Source organism: Bubalus bubalis, chromosome 24 (genome assembly GCF_019923935.1).
Source record: "Bubalus bubalis isolate 160015118507 breed Murrah chromosome 24, NDDB_SH_1, whole genome shotgun sequence".
Classification (NCBI taxonomy): Eukaryota; Metazoa; Chordata; class Mammalia; order Artiodactyla; family Bovidae; genus Bubalus; species Bubalus bubalis.
The window spans coordinates 4,363,583-4,372,359 of NC_059180.1; the positions used below are offsets into that span (position 1 = coordinate 4,363,583).

Consider the following 8,777-nt stretch of genomic DNA (forward strand, 5'->3'; position numbering starts at 1 on the left):
GGTGGCGGAGAAGGCAATGGCACCCCACTCCAGTACTCTTGCCTGGAAAATCCCATGGACGGAGGGCCTGGTGGGCTGTAGTCCATGGGGTCGCTAAGAGTCAGGACTGACTGAGCGACTTCCCTTTCACTTTTCACTTTCATGCATTGGAGAAGGAAATGGCAGCCCACTCCAGTGTTCTTGCCTGGAGAATCCCAGGGACGGGGGAGCCTCGTGGGCTGCCGTCTATGGGGTCGCACAGAGTCAGACATGACTGAAGCGACTTAGCAGCAGCACTGGGTGGGGTAGCCAGGTCGCCTCTGCTCTAAATCCGCACAGCTATGGGGTATGGTAATGGCCTTCCCTGGTGGCTCAGAGGTTAAAGCGTCTGCCCGCAATGCGGGAGACCTGGGTTCGATCCCTGGGTCGGGAAGATCCCCTGGAGAAGGAAATGGCAACCCACGCCAGTATTCTTTCCTGGAGAATCCCATGCACGGAGGAGCCTGGTGGGCTACAGTCCACGGGGTCGCAAAGAGTCGGACACAACTGAGCGACTTCACTCACCCATGGGGTATGGTAAGACGTTGACTCGATTCTCAGCCGTGGAAAGGAATAGTGATAATAGCACTAATCACAGGGTTGTTGGGAGAGGTATTTAAAACCACGGGTTTTGTGCGTTGGCCGGTGCGCGCTGCCCACCCAGCTGTCGGTCCGTTTCACGTGAAGGCTCAGGGAACTTGGGGAGCCTGCTTCGTCACGTCCACCAGGGGTCGCTGTTGCCCGCGGGGCTGCGTCCTGGCCGCACCGCACGACCTCTCGCCTCCCGCCTCCATCAACTCCCACCGTTTGGCCTCCCGCCTCCATCAACTCCCACCGTTTGGCTCCTAACTCGCTCTGCATTCACCCAGTTCCTTTGGACCCTACAGTTAATGGGCTCGCTATATCACTGTTTAAACCCAGGAACTAGAAGTCCCCAGTGATCCAAGCCAGGTCATCTTTTCTGATTACCCGGGCCACTTCCTCCCAGTGCGATTCCTTCTGCAGGAATCTCAGGCCATTGCCTAGGCAGATTTATCTGGGCTGATGATCTCCCCCTGCAGGTAATTACCATGTTTCCTTTCCCTCTGGAGGGCTTTTACCAGAGTTAAGTGAGGCTATGTGTGGGAAAGTACCTCATAAACGTTTAGGAGGCTGTCCTGAGACTCAGGCGAGGGCCCTGAGGAGTCCTTCCTGGTTGCAACCGCCTTTGGGAGTAATTGGGGTCCCTGAGCAGGAATGGAGTCCGTATGTACCCACAGGGTCTGGGCTGATGCGGCCCCTGGGAGAGAGGCCCTGGGCATGCTGACCAACTCTAAGGCCGGTAGCCACCCCTGAACCCCAGCCTTTTGGTCACTTACCTGAATGTGGGCTCAGTGTGACCAGAGATTCTGATTTTTCAAGAGAATCTGAAAATACAGGGCCTTTTTTTCCCCCCACATGAAATCTCCAACATTTTCAACATTGGCCGTTAGGGGCAATTTTTTTCCAACTCTGCGTGGGTCAATCAAAGCACTGCAGGCTGGTCTCGGTCCACGGGCGCCGCGGCGCAGCCTACAATGGGGTCGTGTTGGAGACGTGGTCAGGGACTGATGGTAAATCCCACTGACGACCTTGGGGATGACCTGGGTTTTTAGCTGCCCACAGGCTCTCTGGTGCTCACCTCCTCGGGACAGACCAGGACTCCCGGCTTCTCCTGTGGGGAGGTGGGAGGAGGTGACCTTTGGGTGTCTGCCCTGGACCCAAGCTGAGCCAGTTACCTCAGGGTTCCAAAAGCCCCATCTCGTACCCCACTTTGCTGCGCTGTGCAGAGTCGCTCCTTCTCCCTCAAGGCTTTCTGCCAAGGGAGCGAGAGGCACTTGATAACCCATTTACAGCACTGCTCTGGTCTCTTACAGACAGGGAGTATCATAGTCCCCTCTGCCGCAAGGGTGGCATTTCTGGGTGCACATACGCGGAGGGTGCTCTCAAATGACCCAAGAAACTGCTAATTGCACACTGATGGTTCAACCACCCCTTGACAGGTCAACCTCACAGTGCCCATGGACAGTGTGGACGGTCCTCGGAACGGAGGGGCGCCATCGACAGGACTCAGGGGCTGGGAGGAAAGAGTGCCCTTGTGCGTGGGGTTGGAAAGTCCCGATGTTCCTCTCTTCACGCCCGCCCAGAGAGTGTGATCGCAGCTGCGGGAGTCCAAAATAGATGTGCTTGGCAGAGGGCCTTGCAAGGTGCTGAAATGGGATTTCGCATGTTGGGCTGCCATTGACGTGCAATAAGCAGCCAGACACCCTGCCCTTCCCACCCCCCACCACGTGCGTCCAGGGAACCGGACTTCCAGTGGAGGTCCCCGTTGGCCTTCACTTCGGACCCCAAGCTGGCAGCTGGATCAAGCAGTCCCGAGGAGGTGACCCCGGTTCCCTAAATTAGAAAATGCTGCCCAAAGCTCCCCCAGACACATTTATCCTTCACCTCCTCCCCCAGGCTTCACTTCCGTGGAGTGAATGAAATCAGGTTTTAATAAGGATGATCCTGCCAAGGGCAAAATAATTCTGGTTCTTTCTCTGTAGCTCCAAAGAGCTGACTACACACTACACACACACACACACACACACACACCTTTTTAATCACTGCAGTTGAATTTTAGAAATAGAATTGCCCAGAACAAATGAAGGTTATCTCAGCAACATTTTTCATGATTCAGAAGTATCGTATCCAATGGATGGAGAGCCACACCCCTTGCCAATCCCACAACGTGAAGGTAACCACAGATCTCCTGACCATTTCCGTGGCCTCTGTCTCTGAAGAAGGGAGAGGTGTGCACGTGTGCCGCTGGGGTCTCCTTCTACTGATGCCAGGTGGGTGTTTGACCAGCATCCATCCTGGAGGGGAGCTGAAGCTGTGAGAGCGCTGTTCTCTTCTCCTCACCACCAAAACTTCCACTATTTCTTCTCCTTTTTCTGAGTTCTCAGCAAGAGACTCTCCCCTCATTTTCCTCAGCCCTGCAGTGTTAGATTTGAGAGTTCACGGTGAATCATAATTGTGATCACAGCTGGCCTGCTTGGGTCCTAATGATAGACCAGGCAGTGTCGTGCCCCAGACCAGTGCTGTCCAACAGAAACTTCAACCACTATGGACGTGTCCTGTAGCTGCGCCATCCAGTGTAGGAGCCACTAGCCACATGTGGTTACTGAACCCTTGAAATGTGGCCAGTAGGACTGGAGGACTGAGGTTTAATTTAAATGTATTTACAGTGAAACTGACATTAGTGGGTAGTAGTTATCATGCTGGATTAGACTCAGCATTAGACTCTCGAAACCAGCTTGTACATATTGGTGTTATTCACCCATTTTACAGATAAAGAAACAAAGCCTCTGAGGGATTAAGTAACTTGCCCCAGGGTCTCAGAACTAGCTCAACATGGTCCCAAGCCTTGTGTTTGGAGGGAATATTGTTTGGGGAGCTTAATTCTCAACCCTCCTCTGCCTGCCTGCATGGACCTGGCTCAGGTGTGCAAATGAAGGGGTCTTTCTGCAGGTTGCATTTGCTTATTAGTCCTTCCTTTTCCCTACTTTAAAAAATGTCTTTTTCTGGATATTAAGGAAATATAGGTACATCAGGGTGAAATTATACAATAACTGATAAAGTTTATTCCATTTACATCCCATTCAGCTACCCTAATTTCCCCAGCTGTTTATTTTCATTGTGGTGTATAGATTCTGATGGATTTCTTTCATATACACTCCACCAAGATCAAGACAGGGGACATTTCCATCACCCCAGAAAGTTCCTTTGGGGCCACCTTCCAGTCTTTTAAACAATCATTTTAGCAGTTTAAGCACCAACCCTTTATTCTAATGATAACTTTGCAATCGACAGATTTTCACTGAATGAGAATTAAGATTCTGAAGTCATTGCTTCTCAGACAGAGGTCTGTGGAGCCTTAAGAATCTGTAAATATATTCTTCCAACCAAGAGTCTTCCTTTTAAAAAAGGTTGAAAGTTACTCCGGATTGGGGATCCCAGGGTCTAGGTCTTCTCTCCCAATACACACAAGCCACCACCCCACTGCAGGGCTTCTCACAGGATCACCCTTTACGGTGGCGGCCGTCCTGTGCACGGAGGATGTTTAACAGCATCCCTGGCCTCTATCCACCAGGTGCCCGTAGCAACTCTCCCCCCGAGTTGTGACAACTAGAGACATCTCCAGGTCGGGTGACATCACCCCTGGTTGAGAATCACAGCCCTGCTTACAGGCTTAGGTCTGGAGAAATTAAAGATCTTGAAATATGTTAGACTGGGGCTTCTATAAAAATAATGATAATATTAATAATAAATGAGGGTCACGTTGGGGAATTCTTACCTAAGTGCTTTTCTCCAGTGAAGCCACTCTTGTCCTGCCTCCCTGACAGCATCAGGGTTCTTGCTGGATAAGCCCTCCTGGCAAAAGAAAGCTTTGTGATTAAAGCTGCCAGATTCTGCAAAAAACTACAGAGACCCTTGAGAGTTATTTTTTCTTTCACTTGAGATGTGGCCCAACTTTAAATCAGTGCCCTCGGCCCTTATCTGCTATCCCAGTGAAAATTCCTTATAGGCGGGTAATGGGTGTGTGTATTGAGATGAAATTCACACGACATAATGTTAATCATTTAAAAGTAAACAATTCAGTGGAATCAAGCACACTCACAATGTTGTACACCCACCGCTCTATCTCCAGAACATTTTCATCACCCTGAAAAGGAAACCCCACACCAATAAGCCATTGCTCCTCACTCTCCCCCTTCTTTCTCCCCTGACAACCACCAATCTACTTTCTCTTTATAGATTGGCCTGTTCTTAATATAGCATATGCATGGAATTTTAGAGTATTTGTCCTTTTGTGTCTGGCTTACTGCATTGAGCATAATGTTTTCAGGCTTCATCTATGTTGTAGCAGGTGTCAGTATTTCATTCCTTTTCATGGTCAAGTAAGATTCCAGGATATGTCCACTCACCCAGGGGTGGGCATTTAATTTCTGCCTTCAAGTTATTGTGAATAATGCTGCTCTAACCGTACTAGTGGCTGTGAAGGGATTTGGTGTTTTTATAGGATGTATGTGGGCTTCCCAGGTGGTGCTAGTGGTAAAGAACCTGCCTGCCAGTGCAGGAGACATAAAAGACTTGGGTTCGATCCCTGTGTGGGGAAGATCCCCTGGAGGAGGGCGTGGCAACCCACTCCAGTATTCATGCCTGAAAGATCCCATGGATGGAGGAGCCTGGCAGTCCATGGTTCATAGGGTCACAAAGAGTCAGAGAGGACTAAAGTCACTTAGCTCGCACACATATATTTGGTGTGTAATCATTATAGAAAGTGAAAGCGTTAGTCTCTCTGTCCCGTGTGATTCTGTAGTCTCTCGGTCGTGGCTGACTCTTTGCAATCCCATGGACTACAGCCCGTCAGGCTCCTCTGTCCGTGGAATTCTCCAGGCCAGCATACTGGAGTGGGGAGCCGTGCCCTTCTCCAGGGGATCTTCTCAATTCAGGGATCGAACCCGGGTCTCCTTAATTCAGGCAGATTCTGTACCATCTGAGACACTCATATCAAATATCCTTTTCTAGAGGAGCCAAGATATCCACGTCTAGAAGTAGTCATCACAAATAGACTTTTTTATTTATAGACTATAGGTGTGCTTGGTTGCTAATGGCAACCGAAGCAATATTTCAGATTTACAGACCTGGCCACAGATAGCAACAGAAGAGTCTCATTTCCTTTCCCAGAATATAAACTTTCTCTGATTCACAAAGAAGTCTCAATGAAAAATGTCGAAATCAATAGCAATAATATCCAGAAGTTACTGAGCGGTTAACCACATGTCAGATTGTGGGCTCTATTGTATGAAACAGCTTCTATTTTTATCTCTGTCTTACACACAAACTCCCTAATGCTGAATGGCTATTAAATGGGAAGTAAATGGCTGTTTGGTGTCCTGGGGTTCGTAAGTGGCCAAGCAGAGGCTGAGGCTGGGCAGACTGAGCCCAAGACCTGTGCACTTACTCATGATCCTGTGCTGTCTCTGGAGGTGATCTGCTGCCTTTGAATCCCAGATGCTGTGGGAGGAGCTGTGGTCTCTGGGCCGGCAGCAGAGTCTGGAAGCCCTGCGATGGCCCTGGGGAAACTGACCCCCTCTGAGCCTCAGTTTCCTCATCTGGAAGCCCTGCGATGGCCCTGGGGCAACCAGCTCCCTCTGAGCCTCAGTTTCCTCAGTTTCTTTGCTTTCCTATCTGAAAGCAAGAGGACTGGACTGAGTGCTTAAGGCCCAGCTGCTCTGACACCCCAGGACCCCCCGTCTTGGGGAAGAGAGCAGACCTCTCACCTTTGCCCGTGGAAAACAGCCTCCATGGCCTTTGGGAAGACAGTATCGGTCATCGGCATGGCTGGGCCGAGAAATAACCAGCAAGAGGGAGTCTCCTTGTTCCGGACTGTTTTGTCCCCAGTCTCCCTCTGCTAACACTTGAAATCAAAATCAGGCCTGAGAGTTTGGAGTCTGGGGATGAGGGAGGCGTCCTCAGAAAAGAACCCCACATTTGGGGCCTGGCCCGGTGCTGACCCACCCACACATGGGCTGGGGACAGGACATGCCCTCTTGCCCACCAGCCCCGGGGCTGACTGGCACTGCCTGCCTGCCAGCGGGACCCCACAGACGCTGAATCCAGCCCAGCACCAAGCCTGGGTTCCAGATCTGCTGGTCGGCAGATGCATTCTGTTTAATCAAGAAAAGTGGATCCCTGGACCCTGCCACCACCACGCTGAGCTAATGCTTTGGAAAGAGGTGTAGGGTTTGCAGCCACGGAGGGCGGTAAGGGAGAGCCTTTCTGCTTTGTCATTATGACTCTTCCCCGAGGAAGCCAGAAATAGCCGTGGTGGGGCTGGGGTTCTGCCTGGGAAAGGTTTCCCCTCAGAGAGCAGGTGTCAGTGTGGCCTTTCTGTGGAACTCAAAAGCCCTTATCTAATTAACGGGTCAGAAAACCTATAAATCTCTTTTATGACCGGCCAAGGCAAGTCCTCTATTGTGAACTAACCCATCCCCCTGGGAGCAGGATGACGCAGGCAGGAATCAATAAAAATAGATGCCCGGGATGTGGGTGGGGACCTGGGCGAGTCCCAGCCCCTCTCTGGAGCTACTTCAGGCCAGCTGATATGTGACGTTTCAAATTTTCACATGGAGAGGGTATTATGTGTAAGCCGTGTATTTCTTAGGTAATTAAATCTTGATTTTTGAATCTTAAAATTTAAAAGACCATGCAGTTGGAAACCGCCATGGTTTTTCTCCTACAGACCTTAGGAACATCCTGATCTGCATGTTATTATTTTTCTCTCAAATTGAGTCTGCTTTCCCTGTTTTGTTTTCCTCATAGCTGTTATGTCTTTGAAATTATCTTAGGCATTGGTTTACTTTGAGGGGAGCAAGGAGTCTGTCTCCACTTGTTAAAATGTAACAGTAATAACATCATATAGAGCTTATTCCAATGCCAGGCGCTGTTTAAAAAGTGCCTTGTATGTAAATTAATTCATTCAAACGTTACAACAGACCCTAGGAGAGAATATTCTTTTAATATACCCATCTTATAGATGAGGACACTGAGGCTCAGTGAGGTGAAAAGGTTTGCTCAAGGTTGCTGACTCTAGCGGAGAAGGCAATGGCACCCCACTCCAGCACTCTTGCCTGGAAAATCCCATGGACAGAGGAGCCTAGTAGGCTGCAGTCCATGGGGTCGCTAAGAGTCGGATACGACTTAGCGTCTTCACTTTCACTTTTCACTTTCATGCATTGGAAAAGGAAATGGCAACCCACTCCAGTGTTCTTGCCTGGAGAATCCCAGGGACGGGGGAGCCTTGTGGGCTGCTGTCTGTGGGGGTCGCACAGAGTCGGACACGACTGAAGCGACTTAGCAGCAGCAGCAGCAGCTGACTCTAGGATCTGGCTCTTAACCGTCAGCCATGCCATCGCCGGGATCAGCTTGCTGGTCCTAAGGGCAGAGTTCGTGGCTGAGGGATCTTTTGGGGTGAGTTTGTTGACGGCGTCGTGGCACATGGTACCGAGGGGGAAACTGCTGGTCCAAAGATGCTGTTCCTGTCAGTTCATCCCTAGGGTCTGGCCTGAAAGAGGTTGCTGAGCCCACTGAGAAAAGGCCCCTCAGAGACGCTCAGCACCTGATCCCCCGGCCTCAGTTCTCCAATTAGTCCCCACCCTCCAGGGACTTGACAGTAGAAATCACTTCTCCCCCATGTGTCTGGCAGCACAAACTTGGCCTCCAGGCTCCTCCTGGAGAAAGGTGGAGAGATTCTGCAGGCTTACCTTTGGGTGCCCCTGGATGGGGCGCTCCGGGTGACCAGGAAGCAGGGTGCCGCCTCCTGCAGGATTTCCCACCGTCACGCACCCTCAGCCAAGCCCGTGCAGAGACCCTAGGCCTGGCATCCAAAGGGGACCCGTGGCAGCATGACTTGCCAAGTCATCACCTCTCGCTATTTTTATCTTGAGGGAATGCACCTGATATTTGCAAACAAACCAGGAAAAGTGTCTAAATCTGGGGAACGTTCTTGGCCAGATCGGATTTCTCATGATTTAAGCAGAAAGTTTAAACTTCTCCTTAAGTGCAGAGCCAAGGACAAAGGACAACGTGCTGGGCTGCGCCCCAGGATGCAGGCTGAGCCGAGAGCCGAGCAGGCAGCAGGGGAGCAGAGAGGCTCTGAAATGTGCTAACTCGCCCCCACTGTGAGCAGACAG

General features: G+C 50.7%; 1 long non-coding RNA gene across 1 annotated transcript; it reads left to right on the plus strand.

Annotated features, from left to right (window-relative positions):
- The first annotated feature begins 439 nt into the window (after positions 1–439).
- Positions 440–2,190, plus strand: LOC123331513. Its single transcript, XR_006548164.2, has 2 exons — positions 440–1,079; positions 2,040–2,190. It is a non-coding gene; the product is annotated as an uncharacterized LOC123331513 (long non-coding RNA).
- The last annotated feature ends 6,587 nt before the right edge of the window (positions 2,191–8,777 follow it).